This window comes from Neomonachus schauinslandi, chromosome 7, assembly GCF_002201575.2.
Source record: "Neomonachus schauinslandi chromosome 7, ASM220157v2, whole genome shotgun sequence".
NCBI lineage: Eukaryota > Metazoa > Chordata > Mammalia > Carnivora > Phocidae > Neomonachus > Neomonachus schauinslandi.
The window spans coordinates 5742919-5763737 of record NC_058409.1 but is presented as its reverse complement, the minus strand read 5'-3'; the positions used below and the strand labels follow the sequence as shown (position 1 = coordinate 5763737).

General features: G+C 44.7%; 1 protein-coding gene and 1 non-coding gene across 2 annotated transcripts in view; one reads left to right on the top strand and one right to left on the bottom strand.

The window, feature by feature from the left end:
* The window catches only part of RASGEF1C (RasGEF domain family member 1C), an 838438-nt gene that overhangs the window by 742371 nt on the left and 75248 nt on the right, over nucleotides 1–20819 (top strand). The gene's annotated exons all lie outside the window — the stretch shown is intronic.
* On the bottom strand, nucleotides 4361–4464 carry LOC123325375. The gene has a single exon (XR_006540390.1). It is a non-coding gene; the product is annotated as a U6 spliceosomal RNA (small nuclear RNA).

Sequence of the window (20819 nt, the reverse complement as noted above, 5' to 3'; positions counted from 1 at the left end):
GCGGCTGACTGTGCGCGTGGCCGGCCGGCCGGCGGGCCCGGGAGACGCGGCGCGCGGGAGTGTGCGGCCGGCGCGGCGGAGGCGGGGGGCCGCGGCAGGGGGCTGCGGGTGCGTGCGCCGCGGTGGTGGCCGCGAGGCCACCGGCGGAGGGCACACCCCCCTGGCCGCCGCCGGAGCGAGAGATAAGCCCTGCTGAGCGCCCCCCGCCACTCCAGTCAGGGTGAGCAGCAAGCTTCTGCGGCCGCTCAAGGGGCAGGAAAAGCCAGCTTGGACCCAAGGCCTCCCCACCCCGCACCGGACCTCAGTTTCCCAGTCTATGAAATGGGACCAGCTTGCTTGCTGGGTGCTTGTGAAGAAGGAGGGGTGTTGTCTCTGAAGCTGGGCTGGGACTGAGGAAAGAATGCCAGCATCAGAGAGCCTGCAGGGACCGTGGGGTCAGCTTGGGGATCTTAGTGTGTGCCTCGGGCAGTGGCAGCAGACAGAGTCGGGGGACCCCTCGCCCACTCCTCTCTGCGTTCAGGGAGGGAAAGGCAGACCTGGAGGGGAGGTGGTGAGGGGTGCTCCCAACCCTGCCACATGCTGTGTGCCCGGGGCAGTGTGGAAAGGGCGGACAGGGCAGCTTGGGGAAGTGGAGGGGCTCACCCCGAACCCCTTCCCTCCTGCCTCCTGGGCCGCGGGAGGCAGATGTTCTGCTGAGCCTCAGTACCCACAGAAGTGCCCTGGAAAGATTTACCCGTGGGCAGGAGCTGTGTCTCCATCTTTCAGTAGAAGTAACTGAGGCTTAGGGAGGTGACAGGACTTATTCAAGGTCACAGGACTAGGAGGTGACAAAGCTGGGTTTCCAGCCGCGGGAGGACTGGCTCTACCAGCCATACTCCGGACATTGTGTCAGGTGCCCACTCACGCACCCAGGACATTCACGGAGCCCCAGCTGTGTGCTCTCTGCTCCCAGCCCCAGGAAGTGCTTAGGGAAGCTGAGCAAGCAATCAAAGAACAACCCGAGCTCCTGGCAGAGGATACCTGCTAGGAAGAAAATAAGACAGGGTTATTGGGGGCAGAGGGAGACTGTGGTGGGGGCCTAGCCTTATCCTGGTCAGGGAGGGTCAGGGAGAGTCCCTGACCAGTGACCACTGGCTGGGATGCAGTTGCAAGGGCAGAGCCCACTGGAAAGGTTTGAGGGAACAGCAGGTGCGAGGCCCCTGAGGCAGACACAGGTGGTGGGTGGGAGGAGCTGGGGCAGAGCCAATGAGGAGTTCAGTGAAGTTTGGATTTTCCTCTGGGTGCCGTGTGGTTAGAGTTTGCGTGCAGAAAGGATTCCCGGGAGGTGGGTAGAGAGGACTCACGGGGCAGGACAGGGAGCAGGGAAGAGGCTGCTGGAGTCTGCCCGGGATCTTTGAGGAAGAGCCAACCCACCCGATGTGGAGGCACCCCCATGCCCGTGGGGCTGCAGCCGCCTGGAGGCTAACTCCCTCCTTGCAGGGCCAGGAGGCTTGAGGAGGGCGGTGTGTTCTGCAGGTGGTGGGGTCATCCACTCTGGTGGACAAGAGAGCCTGGTTTGGGCTCCAGCATTCAGTGCCCCACTCCCTGCGTGTCCCGAGTGGGTCCCTGCTGCTCTCAGACCTCCCTGTGTCCAGCAGGAGAGGGGTGCCCGCCCAGAGTTTGCAGAGATGGGACGGGATGCTGCTGGATGTTTGGGCTGGGTGTGCAGGCTGCTCTCGGCGCCCCTTCGACATGTCCGCATAAGTCTTTGAGCAATGTTCCATCTCTCACTCGTATTTTGACCCAGACCTAGAGTCAGCTCCAAGAAGCCTCGCATGCCTTTTAGTGGCGGGTGGGTTTCAGAAACTAGTATCTGGACGTTAGATGTGCTCACCTTGATGTCATTGTCTCTAGGCCTTCTCAATGCACCGAGGCAAGAAATCTTTTTTTTTACTAAAAATTAATATTTTCGTCTTCCTCCCACACTAAGAACCTGGTTCTCCCCAAACATCAATATAGGTAATCATCTGCATGGCCTTAGAATACACCCCACCGAGTTTTAGAGGCACTACCTCCGAACCACTGCCTCCCCAAACCTACCTGGTCAAGGTCAGGATGTCTTTGGGTGCATAGTCAGCACTGCGCCAGTGTGATATCAGTTTGATGATACCAATAGCTTCATCTGTTTCTGTTTGCATGCAATTTGGGTTTTTTTCCTTTTAGTCTTTATGATACTATTTTATTTTTCGGGTGTGTAAAACATTTACATACTTTTTTGCTTTTTGCAATTAAAAATATCTCCTTCGCAGTCCATAGAGACTCTCCTTATTCTTCCGGACAGCTACATCACACTTAACTCAGCCCGTGCTCCACGGATGGACGTTTGGCCTTTTTCCGGGCTTTTGTTATTCCAAACAATAGGGGAAAGGATAACCTTGCACATATGTTGTTTGCATTTGCGGAGGTGTATCTTTAATTCCTCAGTCAGTTGAGCATCTGCCTTCGGCTCAGGTCGTTAGCTCAGGGTCCTGGGATCGAGCCCCGTATCGGGCTCCCTGCTCAGCGGGGAGCCTGTTTCTCCCTCTCCCTCTGCCCCTCCCCTGCTCGTGCACGTGCTTGCTCGCGCTCTCTCTCTGTCAAATAAATAAATAAAGTCTTTTAAAAAGATAGAAGTAGGAGTTAATATGTATTTATTTGTTAGCTACTCCCAAATTCCCCATCCCCCCCAGCAACCTATGACGTTGTGTGCTTCTCCCGCAAACTGGCAATTCTCAGAGCCCTGGGAAATGGGATTTCAGTACATTTTAATTTACATGTCTATAATGAGTGCCACTGGACATCTAGGTGTACGTGTTCGAGTCCTTTGACCGTCTTTTTCTGCGAACTGCCTGTCCATCTATTTTGCCTGCTTCCTATTGGATTTGGGGTCTCTTTTTTTTCCCCCTTGGATTTAAAAGTTTGTTTAAATACATATTAGGGAGATTCATGTTTTATCTTTATTATCATTGCAAATGTGTCTCCCAAGTTTTTAAAATTTTGTTTATGATAGGTTTGGCCATTAAAACCTTTCTATTTTTGATCTATTTGATTTAATCTTTCTTTTATTACATCTAGATTTTAAATCCTCATTAGAAAGGCTGTTCTTACACCCAATGGTATGGAATCTCCCCGTGTTTTTCAGCACTAGTTTGGGTTTGTACTCGGTTTATGGGTCCAATTGACTCTTTTTCCAAATGTCTCTCTCTCTATCCTGTCTTTTTGAAGAGGCCGTCTTTTCCCCAGTGATCTAAAATGCACCTGTATCATATAATACACCCCCGAATGCACTGGACCTATGTCTGGGCTTTCAAGTCTGTCTCACTAGCTCTCTCTCTTCATGTGCTGGTCCCCCGTGGCGGAAATTGCAAAGGTGCATCGAGCATGTGTGCACATGTGTATGCATGTGTGTGCGAGCCACAAGGGAGGCTTTATCCACAATTATTGCAATAGGAGGGAGAGATTGAACTCAGCTCCCGTTCCTGGGTTTGACTATCTGGTGGGGCTAGTGGTCCTTCCTCTCTGCTTTTGTGTCGGGGCATCCTAGCTATTCCTGCATGCGGACGCTCTTTTTTCTTGGGATCATATCACATTTACAGATGCTCTTCAGGGTAACTGACACCGTTATCAAGTTGAGCCATCTTATCCATAACCAAGGAATGTGTGTTTAAGATGGCTTAGTCTTTGATTTGTTCAAGACCACCTCTGTGAGCATTTTGGAGTTTTCCTCACTTTTTTTTTTTTTTTTTGGTTAAGTTCATTCATGGGTACTTGGCTTGTTTGTTGCTATAAATAATTTTTTTTCTTCCGTCATATCTTGAATGGGTCATTGTGTGTGTGTTGTTTTGTGTCTATCTACCGCATTTGTTGTTAGTTTCGTGTCTATCTACCTCATTTGTTGTTAGTTTCATCAATTCTTCTAGAGAGTTTAGGTATGCTGTCATCTGAATATTGAAATAGTTTTACTTCTTCTTTACTGATTTTTATGCATCTACTTGCTTTCTCTAATTAAATTGACTAAATACCTCCAATTCAATATTGAATATTGAATATAAAGGAGCCTCCTTCCCTCGTTCCTGAGCCTAGTAAAAAGGCCTCTAGTCTCCCCCCGTTAGGAGAGATGTTGACTTTAGGATAGGGGATAGGGAGATATATGTATATGTACTTGGGAGTATACCTTAATTCCTATTTTATTGGGTGGCTTCTTAAAATCAGGAATGAATATTGATTTTCGTTGAAGACATATACGGAGATAGTTATATGATATTTTTCCTAGCACTATGAATGAGCTGAATCATATATATTTTTAAAATATGGAATGCTTCAAAAACAAAATAAAATAAAATAAAATAAGGAATGCTTCACAGATTTGCATGTCATCCTTGTGCAGGAGCCACGCTGATCTCTTTATCGTTCCAACTTCAGTATATGTGCTGCTGACGTGAGTACAATAAGATGAATCATATTAATGGATTTCCTAATTTCGGGTCCAGGATGAGAGGATAAGGCAAACAATAAGACACAAAATTTATTAAATATGAACATTAAGCCATCTTTGCCTTCCTAAAATGGAAGCCACTTGGGCAGGATATATGATGTTTTAATATGATTATGTGAGCCGTATATTTGCTGTGTAATAAGTTACCATAAACTCAGTAGCTTAAAATAGCACACATCCATTATCACTTAGTTTCTGTGGACCCGAAGTCCAGGCATGGCTTTGCTGGGTTCTTGCTGGTGTTGGCCAGGACTGGGTCCTCATCTAGAGGCTCAGCTAGGAATGGATCTGCTTTTCTATTCATGTGGTTGCCGGCAGCATTCACTTCTTTCCACGTGCCTGACTGAGAGCTTAAATGTTTAGCTGGTGGTTGGCTGGAATCTGTCCTCAGCTTCTGGAAGCCTCCCGCAGTTACTAGGGACCACCTGTCGTTCCTTGCCCTGTGGGCTTCCTCGACATGGCCTCTTGCTCCATCAGGCCAGCAAAGAATCTCTAGAGTAAATCTAGCAAGACAGAGTCTTATATAACAGAATCACAGAATTGACATTCCATTGCCTTTGCCATATTCTGTTGGTTAGAGGAAAGGTTCCATCCAAACTCAAGGGCATGAATGCCGGGAGATAGGGATAGTGGGCCCTTCAGAGTCTGTCCAGCACGATGGTGTTGGAATCGACTTGCTACTATTTATTTTCACTATGGTCTCCCCAGTCATTCCTTGGTCTGATATAGCGTTGCTTCTGATGGCTTCTTCCAGAAGGACTCATCAGTACAACATTCCCTGGTTTCTTTCATGTTGAAATGGTTTTCTGTACCCTTGGTAGCTGAAGGATAGTTTGGCTGGTTATAAAATCCCGGCTCATACTTGCTTTCCTTGCATTCGTTATAATGTTGCTCTGGATTGTATTGCTTACACATTGTTGTCAAGAAGTCTGATATAAACACACTCTTCTTCCTTTTACGAGAGACTTGATCATTTTTTTCTGGAGCTCCAAAGGATTTTTTTTTTCTTTACCTTCAAAGTCTAATCATTTCACTAAGAAATATCTTGGAGTTGCCCATTGAGTACCAGTTTTGTGGTGCATTCAGGGGAGCAGTTGAATATGCAGATTGAAGTCTTGTTTTTATTTCCAGAAAGTTTTCTTGGAAAATGATTATAATGTTAATTATGTTGTTTTTCTTCCAATGCTATGTCTGTACACTAGATCTCTTTTGCCCATCTTCTGTATCTATCACTTTCTACATAATCCTCTTCACTCCTATCTTTATTTCATTTTGGTTTTGTAGTTGTTTCATTCCCTCTCCTCAATGAGCTTTATTAAAATTTCAGTCAAATCTAGTCTCCCTATGAGAGCGTCTGGTTTAGTCTTCATTTCTGAGATGATGTTGTGTTTTTTATTTTCTCTCCTGAGTTTGGACAATTCTGGTTTCATGTTTACCTTTTTTTCTGTGTGTGTGTTCATCTCTGTTTTGAGTTTTCAAATTTATACTAGAGGTGTTTTGTCATGTCTCAGAATGCTTTCTTAAGGCTGCTCAAGTTAGGATGCTGTGTCACATTGTTCCCCTGTAAAGTGGTTTGTGGGGAGAATGATTGTCAACTCCTTGTATTGCTTTTGTATAGATATTGTCTTTTAGCTTCTGTTAACTTAGAATTGTCTTTATGTTTGCAGGGACTGCTAATAATAGACAAATGTAGGCTGGCATTGGGTTTTGGGTAAGGTCAGGTTTCTTAGCTCAGGAATGTCCTCTTGTGTTGGTTTCAGGAACTGCATACCCTTATTTAGAGTGCTACGGGATGCAGGACGGTGAGCTGTCTGCTGAATTTACCATTCGCTTTTGCATCTGTAGGCCCTTGAATTCCCCATGCTACTCCCTCCTGTCCATTTACCACCAACCCTCTACGGGCCTACACCTCTGAGGCACATCCTCTAGAAGCTGGGCGTTTCCGAGACAGCCAACTCTGGTCCTGCACATTTTCTGTCCCTTTTGAGCTCTAGGCCTGAGTGTGGCCCATTTTATTTGCTCTCCTGGTCGATCTGCATTTAGGTGGCTGCCATTATCTACAGGGACCTGGAGATGTCCCCAAGCTTTTTACTCTGAAAGCTTCATGCAGAATGGTGCACCCCCCCACCTAGATCCATTCCCCATTAACACCCGGAAGCACGTGCTTTATCTCGGCGCTCACAACTTCTGCTGAAACGTGTGAGAGCAAGTATAGCTGCACCTCCTTAGAACAAGGACGTTCTCCAGAACCTCAATTCAGGAATCACGCTCAAGAAATGACGTTAACACAGAAACCTCTCTCATATACAGTCCGTAGTCAGCTCTCACCAGGAATGTCCTTTGGGGCCTTATCTTTGCATCCGGGATCCAATCGATGATCATACATCACACGTGTTTGTGTGTTTACTAGAGTCTTTCCATCCACCACTGTCTCTCCGTATTGTTTGTCTTTCCTGACGCAGGTCTGTAAGGCTTCACATCAGTTTTCTCCCATAATCTGAATTCGTTGGACTCTTTCCTCAAAACTGGATTCAGACTCGGTGTTTTGGGTCAAAGTTGTTTTAAAATTACAGACAGGGGTGCGTATCTGAGAAGAGAAGCCCGCCTTCCACCAGCCCGTCCTGTGCCCTCCTGGGGGCCGGGTAGCCGCCTGTGTGGTGTGGAGAGGGGCTGTGGGGAGGAGAGGCCAGGGCCCTGGGGCTGCAGGCTTTCCTGGGGTGTCCTGTCTCAGTTTCCCCTCCCACCCTCCAGTCATCCCTCCTGGTCCCCTTCCTGTCCCTGTCACTGCGCCCTCCCACTGTGCCCTGGGTCGCCTGGCCTGTGCATCTGGCTCTGCCTCAGGGGGGCTGCTTCTTTCAGCAAAGGTGCCCATCATGCCCCTTCCATGCAGAGCCCCCCAAAGATTCCTCAAGGAACCAAAGGTAGCAGAAGGCCAGGGGTTGAACCTGCTGCTTCCTCGCTGGGGGATGCCTCTGGGTTCCAGACACCAAATGGGGCCCGTGATGCCAGTGTCTGGTACAAAGTAGGCTTCCAGTGTGTGTGTGCATCTCCTTCCCTTCTTGGGGACCCAGCGTGCAGCCCTCACTTTCAGTAATGATAGCAGGAGGGGGGCCTGGCCCTCCCTTGCCCAGCAGAGCTCCCTGGGCTCGGGCCCTGCAAAAGGGAGCCTGCTCATGCATGCCACATCTGCCTCCATGACTTCCTTAAGGCCTCACTACCCAGGCCACCACCACCGAGGACGCCCCACACCACTGAGCCACATAAACTCAGCCAGGAAGAGTCTGATGGACTCGTCTGTGAAAGGCCCGTGACTAGGGGTGGGGGCTGTCTCAGTTGTATTCGTTTTGAAGAAAGCTACCACCAGCCCCAGCATTGCCAGTTAAAGGCCTTTCCGTCCTGCCCCACGGGTCATCCTAGTTGGTGAATCTCTGCTTTACATGCACCAGATCTCCCCAAGGGGGGGAAGGAGCACAGCCTTTAGAAATCAGCACAGCATTGCCCCCGCAATGTAAAGATCTCCTTGATTTATTTGGTCAGCAAATGGTTCGTTTGTTTCTTTTTAAATCCAGAGAGCATTCAAAAGCAACAGAGTTTGGTCAAATAATAATAATAATAATAATGATAATAATAATAATAATAAAATGAACACTTCTCTCTGATGGTTCAAGCACCTGTGCGTAGGGCCAGTGGCCTCAGGAACTTCTCCCAGCAACTTCCATCTCCTTTCCAGATGAGAAAACAAAGGGTTGGGGACGTAAGGGGACCTCACCGCATCACCCAGCCCAGGCGGGCCTCGAGCTCGGTCGATGCTGTTCACGGTCTGAGATGTTACAGTCAGGGCTGCCTTTGGTGGTGACACCTGTCTGCTCCTTTTGTCTTTATGGGGCCCCACTCTCTTCTCGGCCATCCGTCTGTGCACCCATCTGACCACTGGACAGACATGTGCTACGCAGCCAGGAGGGCCTGCCTGTCTGAGTGCTTACTGTCTCTTTATACACATTATCTCACGAGAAAGGGAAAATAAGTAAAACAGAAAACAACAGAGAAAAACACCCTTCGAAAGAATTAATAACATTGATACATTCTTAGCAAGAGTTAACTAGGGGAAAACACAAGCTACCCAAACCCTGCAGACGTTAAAGGGATAACAAGGGATTTTTATGGTGAACTTCAATACCCATACCTTTGATAAAAGGGACACATGCCTTGAAAGACATAACTTCCCGAAACTGACGCAAGGAGAAATAGAAAATCTGAGCATGACTCTTTCTGTTAAAGGAATTTAATTTATCATTAAAAAGCCTTCCCAGAAGGGGCACTTGGGTGGCTCAGTCAGCTAAGCATCTGCCTTCAGCTCAGGTCATGGTCCCAGGGTCCTGGGATGGAGCCCCGCATTGGGCTCCCTGCTCAGCGGGAAGCCTGCTTCTCCCTCCCCTCCCTGCTAGTGCTCTCTCTCTCACTATCTCTGTCTCTCTCTCAAATAAATAAATAAAATCTTCAAAAGAAAAACTGAGAAGCAAGCAAGCTATATAGTGGATTGCTTAGGGAAACATACTTCTGAGATAATTTCTTTTCTTTAGGATCTACTCCCTTAATCACGTCCAAATCTATAATACAGTGATACCGACTAGTCACCATGCTGTACATGACACCCCCATGTCTGACTTAGGTTATAATTGGAAGTCTATACTTTTTGGCCCCCTTCTCCCATTTCGCCAACCCCCACCTCCCCTCTGGCCATCATCTACCTGTGCTCTGGATCTATGAGTTTGGTTTTCTCAGATTCCACATATAAGAGAGATTAGATGGCGTTTGACTTTCTCTGCCTGACCTATTTCACTTAGCATAATACCCTTGAAATCCATCCACATTGTTGCAAATGGCAAGATATCGTTATGTTTATGGCTGAATAATACTCCATTGTCTACATATATAGACCACATATTCTTTATTCATTCATCTATGGACACTTGGGTTGCTTCCATAATTTGGTAAATAATGCTGCTATAAACACAGGGGTGCATGTATCCCTTCGATTTAGTGTTCTTGTGTTCTTTGGGTAAATACCTAGTAGAGTGGTTGCTGGATCATAGGGTAGTTCTGTTTTTAATTTTTTGAGGAACACTGTCTTTGAGGATACTTTTTTCCACAGTGGTTTCATCAGTTTGCATTCCCACCAACAATGCACGAGGGCTCCTTTTCTCCACATCCTCACCAACACTTGTTGGTTCTTATCTTTTTGATTTTAGCCATTCTGACAGGTGTGAGGTGATATCTCATGGTGATTTGTGTTTCCCTGGTGATGCGTGATGTCAAGCCTCTTTTCATGTGTCTCTTGGCCATCTGGATATCTTCTTTGGAGAAATGTCTGTTCTTGTCTTCTGTCCATTTTTAATTTGTTTTTGAGGTGTTGAGTTGTATCAGTTCTTTATATATTTTGGGTACTAACCCTTTATCAGATGTGTCATTTGCAAATATCTTCTCCCATTTTGTAGATTGCCTTTTAGTTTTGTTGATTGTTTTCTTTGCTGTGCAGAAACTTTTTATTTTGATGTAGTCCTAATAGTTTATTTTTGCTTTTGTTTCCCTTGCCTCAGGAGACATATCTAGAAAGAAATGGCTCTGGCCAATGTCAAAGAGGTTTTTGCCTGTGTTCTCTCCTGGGATTTTTATGGTTTCAGGTCTACATTTAGGTCATTAATCCATTTTGAGTTTATTTTTGTGTGTGGTATAAGACAGTGGTCCAGTTTCCTTCTTTTGCATGTAGCTGTCCAGTTCTCCCAACACCGTTTGTTGAAGAGACTGTCTTTTTCCCTTGGCATCCTCTCTCCTCCTTCATCAAAGATTAATTGACCATATAATTATGGATTTATTTCTGGGCTTTCTATTCTGTTCCATTGATCTATGTGTCTATTTTAGTGCCCATACTATATTGCTTTGATTACTATAGCTTTGTAATATAACTTGAATATAACTAGGATTGTGATACCTCCCATTTGGGTTTTCTTTTTCAAGATTGCTTTGGTATTTAGGGTCTTTTATGATTCCATACAAATTTTAGGATTGTTTGTTCTAGCTCTGTGAAAAATGCTGTTGGTATTTTGATAGGGATATTTAAATGTGTAGATCGCTTTGGGTAGTATAGACATTTTAACAACATTTGTTCTTCCAATCCATGAACATGGAATGTCTTTTCATTTCTTTGTGTTGTCTTCAATTTCTTTCATCACTGTTTTATATTTTTCAGAGTGCAGGTCTTTCACCTCTTTGGTTAAGTTTATTCCTAGGTATCTTATTATTTTTGGTGCAATTGTAAATGGGATAGTTTTCTTAATTTCTCTTATTGCTGATTCATTATTAGCATATAGAAATGCAATGGATCTGTACATTGATTTTATCCTGCGACCTTACTGAATTCATTTATCAGTTCTGGAATTTTTTGGTGGAGTCTTCAGGGTTTTCTCTATACGGTATCATGTCATCTGCAAATAGTGGAAGTTTTCCTTCTTCCTTACTAATTTGGATGCCTTCTATTTCTTTCTCTTGTCTGATTGCTGTGGCTAGGATGTCCAGTACTATGTTAAATAACAGTGGTGAGAGTGGACATCCCTGTCTTGTTCCTGACCTTAAGGGGGAAGCTCTCAGGTTTTCACCATTGAGGATGATGTTAGCTGTGGCACACCACATTTTCTTTATCCATTCATCCATCAGTGGACACTTAGGTTGTTTCCATATCTTGGCTGTTGTAAATAAGGATACAATGAACATGGGGGTGCAGATATCTTTTCAAGTTAGTGTTTTTGTTTCCTTTGGATAAATACCTAAAAGTGGAATTGCTGGATCATATGGTAGTTCTATTTTTAGTTTCTTGAGGAACCTCCATACTGTTTTCCACAGTATGGAAATTCCACCAATTTACATTCCCACCAAGAGTGACAAGTGTTCCCCTTTCTCCACATCCTCACCAACACTTGTCATTTCTTGTCTTTTTGATACTAGTCATTCTGACTGGTGTGAGGTGCTATCTCATTGTGGTTTTGATTTGTATTTCCCTGATGATGGGTGACGTTGACATCTTTCCATGTGTCTGTTGGCCATGTGGATGTCTTCTTTGGAAAAACATCTATTCAGATCCTCAACCCATTTTTTTTTAAGTTGAAGTATAATTAATTATTAACCATTAATTAATCATAATTAATCCATGTTAATTGGATTGTTTGTGGGGGTTTTTTGCTATTGAGTTATATGAGTTAGATAAAATATTTTCAATGAATCTTTTGAAATTCCATATAGTGGGAATGGTGGAAGTGGGATGGGTAGGGAGGATAGCACAGGTGGAAGATATGGAGGGATTGATGATATTTCACGGCCTGACTGGGTGGAGGCGTCCAGGTATCTAATTTGTCATCATGCTTCATAACTTATGTGTTACCAGTAACCTTTTCATGTAGCAAATATCACATAACAAAAGCACTTTCAGTGAAAGCTAAAATGTTAAAAAGGAGGTCTCACATTTTCTTTCCACACTCCTCATGTTGGTCTGCACTCTGGGGACACACTGTCCCCTTGGAAGACCACGAAGTTCATCAAACCACGGGACACCAGGGCACTCCCCTGCAACGGGCCCTGGTGTGGGGCCCAGGGCATCCCTGAGCTCACGCCTGGGTGAGGGAGGGCTGCAGCTGGGGTCAACTCAAGGGAGGCTCCCTGGAGGAGCCCATGCCCCTGCTGCTCTAGAAGAGTCAATCAAGAGTTGGACAGAATGTGTGTGGTCAAGTAGAAGGGGAGGAAGGAGCAAGGGTCCATCCCCCCCCCCCAACTATCAGAGACCCTGGCGCTCAGTGCCTGCTCTCTGTATCTTGGCTGTAAGCGCACTGAAATTGGTTACAGCGCCATAACTTAATTTGTCCCCCCTCCTTACGCTCGCTGTTTGCAAAATATAAGGGCAAGGGGGATTGTGGACAGGCACTGGACCACTGTCACCGCCACAGTGCCCCACAGGCTGGGAGTGCAGCATGGGGGTGGCCGGTGTATGGGAGGACTCTGGGCCTTCTTTCCCTCTTAACCAGCAGACACAAACACAAGAGAAGCAGGCAGAGGGGCCAGGAGGGAGGAGCTGGGGCTCTGAACTGGGTCACACGCCCAGACCCACCCTGGGCAAGTGACTGGGGGGGAGGTGGCTGGTTCTGATCCTCAGAGAAGGCTAACCACACATCGAAGCCCCTGTTGGGAGGCGAGATCTCCTTGTGATATATCCCCAGGAAAATGGTGGAACTCCCCAGCCCTTTGAGGCTTAGCGGTGGTGCCCATGAGTCCCCCAAGGGCGCTGTGTCTGGACCACATCGGGGGCGGTCACGGCTCAGCGGTTCTGACGCCGGGACTGTTCTAACAAGCCCCTTCAGGATAAGATATTGCACACTCAGCGGTTTGTGTGAGTGTGTGCAAGGGTGATTGTGGAAAGCGTTAAAGACCCCAAGATGACAGAGTGGCCTGTGGCTTGAAAAACAGATGTTTCTGCATGAACGCAGCCAAATTGTATTAGCACTTTGGATGATGAAAACAGCTTTGAGCGTCTGCATGTTGCAGTTCTGAAATGCTTGCCAGGGAAAGTGCCCTTATATTTTGCAAACAGCGAGCGTAAGGATGGGGGACAAATTAGGTTATGGCGCTGTAACCAATTTCGGGAGCGGCACCGTTGACAGATGCACATTGCATGTAATAAACTGATCAGCACAGTTGCCAGTCACCTTAATGAGGAAGCCTGCATCCCCTCCTGCTGCGTCTTCATCCCCCGCGTAGCCAGGGAGGGCAGCCCAAGGTCACACGGCACCCATGCCCTGTGGGACTTTCAGGGAGAAAGTCACAGACTTTCCATTTGTCCTTTTTTTTCTTTTTTTTAACTTTTTCTTTTTTTTTTTTTTTCTTTAAGATTTTATTTATTTATTTGACAGAGAGAGACACAGTGAGAGAGGGAACACAAGCAGGGAGAGTGGGTGAGGGAGAAGCAGACTTCCTGCCAAGCAGGGAGCCCGATGTGGGGCTCGATCCCAGGACCCTGGGATCATGACCTGAGCCGAAGGCAGACGCTTAACGACTGAGCCACCCAGGCACCCCTTTTTAACTTTTTCTTACAGAAATTTTCAAAAGCTTAAACGCATAGAGAATAGGGCAGGGGCGCCTGGTTGGCTCAGTGTGACTCTTGATTTCAGCTCAGGTCATGATCTCAGGGTTGTGAGTTCAAGCCCCGTGTTGGGTTTCATACTGGATGCTGGGTGGGGAGCCTACGTAAATAATAATAATAATAATGTATAAAGAATAGGGCAAACATGAACCACCACCATGTCCCCATCTCCCAGCTCCCCTACTATCAGCTCACGGCTCATCTTCCTCGTCTGTGCCCTCACCCTCTCACTTCCCTGCCAGGACTCTGATCTATAGAAGCATCATGCAATTGACACACCTAATCATGAAATGGGTAACAGTTTCATAATGTTGTTGAATAGCCAGCCCATAATCAGGTGCCTCAGTTACTTCAAAGGTATCTTTTCACACTTGGGTTGTTCAAGTCAGGATCAAAGCAAGCTCCACACATTGCGTTTTCTTCTAGAATAGTCCTTCTTTCTTCCCCATTCCACTTTTTTGTTTGTTTGCTTGCTTGCTTTCCTTTATTCTGTTTAGGTTTTGGGGGGGTCTTCGATCCATTGATTTCCTAGAGAAACGGGGACATTTGTCCCGCAGAGTGGCCCTCGTTCTGGATTTGGCTGTTTGTCTCCTTGTGGCATGTGGAACTTGTGGGTAGTCTGATCTAGAACAGCACTGCCCGGTAGAAATATCACAGAGCCCTGTGAGTAATTGGAAATTTTCTTGTGGTTACATTTTTTTAAAAAAAGGTAAAATTAAGATTAATAATCTATTTTATGGAACACAGTATCTCCAGAATATCATCATTTCAACTTGTAATCAATATGAAACTTACTCATGACATACCCTTTTTCATGCTGTCTTCAAAATCAGATGTGCAGGGACACCTGGGTGGCTCAGTCGTTAAGTGTCTGCCTTCGGCTCAGGTCATGATCTCAGGGTCCTGGGATGGAGCCCCGCATCAGGCTCCTTGCTCAGAGGGGAGCCTGCTTCTCCTTCTCCCTCTGCTTGCCACTCCCCCTGCTTATGTGTTCTCTCTCCCTCTCTCTCTCAATCTGACAAATAAATAAAATCTTTTTAAAAAATCAGATGTGCATTTTGTGCTTACCACAAATCTCAGTTTCAATGTTAAGTTTTCATCAGAAATAACTGACCTGTATTTAAATTTCATAAAAATTACAGTTGAAAAGTAAAAAAACATACTTAAATGTTTTCTGAGAGCTGTATCAAATATCAGAGGTTATAAAGTTATTTTTTAAACATCTGTATAATTGACATACAATAAGCACTCATGAGTCACATATGTAAACATGTAAACACTCATGAAACCATCACCACAATCAAAATAATAAATATATCTATCCAGCTACTTTCACTCAGCATAGTTATTTTATTATTTTTAGATTTTCTTTATTTATTCACGAGAGACAGAGAGAGAGGGGTGGTGACAGAGGGAGAGGGAGAAGCAGGCTTCCCACTGAGCAGGGAGCCCGATGCAGGGCTCGATCCCAGGACCCTGGGATCATGACTCGAGCCGAAGGCAAATGCTTAACTGACTGAGCCACCCAGGCGCCCAGCATAGTTATTTTAAAGTACATCCATGTTGTTGTGTGTATTGAAAGCTTTGTCCCTGTCATTGCTGAGTAAGATCTCTGTTGTATGGATATACCACAGTTTGTTTCTGTGGTGGCAGCATTCTAAGATGGCCCCCAGGATTTCCACCCCAGGTATACACACACTGGATAATCCCCACCCCTTGAGTGTAGGAGGGACCTTTGAATATGATGAGATTTTAGGTAATTAGTCAGCTGACTTTGAGTTACTGAAAAGGGAGATTCTTCTAGGTGGGCCTGACCAAATCAGGTGAACCCTATAAGGGGAACAGAGTCCTTCCTGAAATCAGGCAGGTTTGTAGCCTGAGAGAGCTTGTTCTTTTGGCTTTGAAGAAACAAACTGTCATGGTCATCAGAAGGTGGGTGGGCTCTTAGAGCTGAGGGTCTCAGTCCTACAAGTGCAAATTCCTTGAGGGTAGAACAGGATCCCGATATTCAGATAAGATGACAGCCCCTATGGACACCTGATTTTGGCCTGGTGAGTCCCTGAACAGAGGACTCAACCAAAATGTTCCAGAATCCTGACCCAGAGAAACTGGGAGACTAGTTTCTGTCTATTTAAGTGGTAATTGTAAACTAAATTTGTGGTATTTGTTACACAGCAATAAAAAACTAATACATGTATCCCTTGCACCTGCTGATGGACAGTTGGGTTGTTTATGCTTTGGGACTATTATAAATAAAGCTGCTATGAACATTTATATGCAAGTCTTTGTGTGGATATATGCTTTCATTTTTCTTGGGTAAATATTTGGGAGTGGTATGACTAGGTAATATGGTAAGTTCATGTTTATTTATAAGAAACTGCCAAATTCTTTTTCAAAGTGGTTGAATCATATACATTCGCACTAGTGATGTATGGAAACCCCACTTGCTCTACATTCTGTAGCTTTGCAGTAAATTTTAAAATTGGGAATGTGAGTCATCCAGCTTTGTTATTCATTTCAAGATTCTTTTGGCTCTTCAGGACCCCTTGCAATTCCATATGAATTTTAGGATGGGTTAGGATTTCTGTTAAAAAAAAAAAAAGTCATTGGAATTTTGGTAAGGATTGCATTGTATATGTAGATTGCTTTGAGTAGTATTGTCATTTTTAGGATATTAAGTTTTCTAATCCATGAACATGGGATGTGTTGTTTTTTTTTAATTCAGACTTCTTTTCATTTCTTTTCAACAATATTTTATAGTTTACAGGATATAAGTCTTCCACTTTCTTGGCTAAATTTATTCTCAGGTATTTTCTTCTTTTACCATTGGGATGCTATTACAAATGGCATTGTTTTCTTAATTTCATTTTCAGTGTGTTAATTTCTGGTGTTTGGAAACACAACTGATTTTTGTGTCTTGATCTTGTACCCTGCAAATGTACTGAATTTGTTTATTAGCTCTAGTAGTTTTTTTTTTTATGGGTTCTTTGGAATTTTCTCTATATGGGATCATATCATCTGTGAGTAGAGATAGTTTTACCTTTTATTTCTTTTTCTTGCCCAATTGCTCTGGCTAGAATTTACAATAAAATGTTGAATAACAGTGATGAAAGCAGGCATCCTTGTCCTATTCCTGATGGGAAGGTTTTTAACTACAATTTCCGTTTCTTTGATAGATATAGGGTTATTGCAGTTATCTGTTTCTTGCTTCCTGGGTTGGGGTAGTTGGTATCTTTCAAGAAAATTTCCCATGTCATCTAAATTGTCAATTGGTTGGCATGAGGTTGTCCGTGGTATTTCCTTATTATTCTTTTGATATCTTTAGAACTTGTATTAATATCCCTCTCCCAATTGTGATATTGATAATTTGTGTATTCCCTCTTTTTTTCCTGATTACTCTGCCTAGAAGTTTATTAAATTTGCTGATCTTCTCAGAAAACCAGCTTTTTGTTTCATTGTTTTTCTCTATTGTTTTTCTGTTATATACATTGATTTCTGCTTTAAATATTATCATTTTCTTTCTTCTGCTTATTTGAGTTTCATTTGCTCTTCTTGTTCTAGTTTCTTAAGGTAGAAGCTGAGGTCATTGATGTGAGTATATGATTTGAGATCTATTTTTTCTAATATAGGCCTTTACTGCTGTAAAATTTCCTGTAAGTATCACTTTAGCTGCATCCCACATATTTTGACATGTTGTGTTTTCTTTTCCATTCAGATCAAAATATTTTTTAATTCCTTTATTAATTTTTCTGTTGCCCCAGTAAGTTATTTAGAAGCATATTTTTTAGTCCAAAATGTTCATTAATGCTATCTAATTTAACTCCACTATGGCCAAAGAACATACTTTCTATGACCTGAATCCTTTTAAATTTACTGAGATTTGTTTTATGGTCCAGAATGTGGTTTGTTTTGTTAAATATGCATGTGTATTCTGGTGTTGTTGTGTGAAGGGGTCTATAAGTATAAATCAGGTTAGGTTACTTGGTAATGTTGCAATGTTAAATATTCTTCCTGATTTTCTGTCTACTTCTTCTGTCCATTATTGAGTAAGAGGCGTTAAAATCTCAGCTGCAATCGTCATTATGAAATGACCCTCTTTATCTGTTATAATATTCTTTGCTCTGAAATCTGTTTTGTCTGATGATAATGTAGATATACCAACTTTCCTTCCTTTTCTCATCTTTTTACTTTTAACCAATTGTGTCTTTATATTTAAAGGGAGGTTCTTGTAGACAGCATCTGTGTGGTTCTTGCTTTCCTATCCAATCTGAAATTTTCTTGCTATTAATCAAGTTGTGTAGACCATTTACATTTAATGTGATCATTGGCATTGTTTCATTTAAATCACCTTGCTATTTATTTTTTTTTTAAGATTTATTTACCCATTTAAGACAGAGAGAATGAGCAGGGGAGGGGCAGAGGGAGAGAGAGAATCCCAAGCAAACTCCCTGCTGAGTGCCGAGCCTGACATGGGGCTTGATCCCACAACCCCAAGATCATGACTGCCCCCAAAACCAAGAGTTGAAAGCCCAACCGATGAAGCCACCCAGGTGCCTCATATTTTTTATTTGTTTCCTATGTTCTTTTTTCCCTTTATCTTCTTTTTCTGACTTCTTTTAAATTAATTGGGTATTTTTAATAATCCCATTTTACCTCTTTTGTTGACTTATTAGTTATATTCCTTTGCTGGTATTATTTTAGTGCTTGATTTAGGTATCATAATATACATTGTATTACTTTGGCTGCTGCTGCCTAAAACATTAAACCAATCTGGGCAGCATAAGACAATAAATATTTATTATTTCAGAGTTTCCATGAGGCAGGTTCCAAGGACAGCTGAGCTGGGTTCTCTCCTCAGAGTCTCACAAGTCTGAAGCTGGGGTCTCACCTGAAGCTAAGGTCCCCTTCCAAGCTCATGAGGATGGTGACAGAACTTATTCTGCTGCAGCTAAAGCTTCCATAGCAGCTTACTTCTTCAAGGACCCCAGGAGAGCTGTCTTAAAAACACCTTCTTTTAAAGAGCTCACCTGATTAGGTCAGGCCCACCAACGGTAACCTTGATTTGTTCAAAGTCAACTGATTAAGGGCCTAGTTATCTGCAGAATTCCCTTCACCTCTGCCATGTGACATAAATCACAGGAGTGCCATCAATCACTTTCACACTCAAGGAGATGGGAGGGGTTACACAGGGTGTATATGCCAGGGGGGTGGGGATTTGGGGGAGGAGTGTGCCTCTCAGAATTCTTGTCCCTGCAACAGTTTTAGCTTACCACAGTCTACCATCAAGTGATATTATACTACTTCACCTGTAGGATGAGGACCTTATGCCCATATGCTTCCGTTCTCCCTCAGCCTCTGTGCTCACACTCGTGTAACAATGCACCACAAACTGGGATGGTTTAAAACCACAGAAACTTCTCTCTCATAAGGTAGAAATCCAAAGCCAAGGTGCCCGAGGGCCATGCTTCCTCTGAAGCCAAGCCTTCCCTGCCCCCTCCTGGTTTTCTTGACCAGAAGTCTTTGACATTCCTCAGCTTGAAGCTCTTACCTGTATCTTCAAAATCATCTGATGTTCTCCTGCTGTATCGGTGTCTTCAAATGGCCATCTTCTGAGAACACTGGTCCTATTGGATTAGGGGTCCATCCTACTCTAGTATGACCTCATCTTAGCTAATGCCATCTGCAGAGACCCTGTTTCCAAATAACGTCACATTCTGAGATACTGGAGGTTAGGACTTCAACATATTTTGGCTGGGGGGCGGAGGGGAGGGGAGACACAATTCAACCCATAACAGTGCTATATTGTTGTTATATGTTGTTGTCCACATACTTATAGACCCCCACACTACATTATTTTTGCTTTAAACGGTCATTTATATTTTAAGATATTTAAATGAAAAGAAAGTCTATTTACCCATGTGGTCCCATGTTCTTGATCCTTTGTGTAGATCTGGGTGGGGCTGAGGCTGAGCAGGCAGGTGCCTCCTGACCACCAGCGATGGGAGGGATGGAGAGAAGCCCGAGGGCCGCGTGCAGCCCACCGCGGCCACACAGGGCCAGACATGCAGGGCCCCCCCGGCTCATCTTCTCTCTCCTGCATTTACTGCAAGTGTCCCTCTGGGGGCTGCCTGTCTCAGGCTTTGGGTTTGTTAACGAGGATGGTTTCCCTACATGGTGATCCCTCTTCCTTTTTGTGTCTTTCCAGAGGACATTGAGAGTTAGTGAAATCAAGAGGCCCGGGCTGGACTTCTGGGGAGCTGGACGCGTGCCGTTTCTCGACCTGGGGGCTGGTGGCTCAGGTGTGTTTGCTTTGGGAGAACTCACCTGGCCAGACACGTCAAATGGGTGTGCATTTCAGGATGGCAGCTATACTTCAGTAAAAGTTAAAAAAAAAAAAATGAAACGGGCACCTGGGTGGCTCAGTCGGTTAAGTGTCCGACTCTTGCTATCAGCTCAGCGCATGATCTCAGGATCCTGGGATCGAGCCCCACATCGGGCTCTGTGATCAGCAGGGAGTCTGTTGCAGGATTCTCTCTCCCTCTCCCTCTGCCCCTCCCCAGCTCATGCCTGATCTCTCTCTTTCTAAAATAAATAAATATATCTTTAAAAAAAAAAGAAACAAGTAACTCACTAAGGCTGAAATCGAAGCCAAGGACCCCAGGGGCCCTGCTTGCGCAGGTGGATTTGACTGTCCACTTGTGGCCAATGTGGGGCCAGCATGGGGCCGGGCTTAGCTCCCTGAGCCTGTAGGCAGGGACCTAGGACCCAAGGGTGATGACATCTGTGAAAGGACTCTGCCAACTGTAAAGTGCTCGCGCATGCCCATCTGAACCCCCAAATGGCAGTCCGTCTTCCGACCGCTTTGGGTCATGGAATTCATGTCCCAGAGCAGCGGCGGCAGCTCTGGTTTCAGAAAAGAGGTGACCTTGTAGCCGTAGTGTGTCTGGAAGCAGCAGCCAGGCCTCCCTGGACACCAGCCTCTGCTTCGACATTTGTCAACTTGGGATCCGTCATCCCTGCCTTTCGTTAAACTCAAATGCACCCTCCATGCTTCTGCATGTTATTCTCTCCGCAGACGGACAAGTGGCTGGAGAGAGAGAGAGGAGACTGTGCATTGCCTTTCAG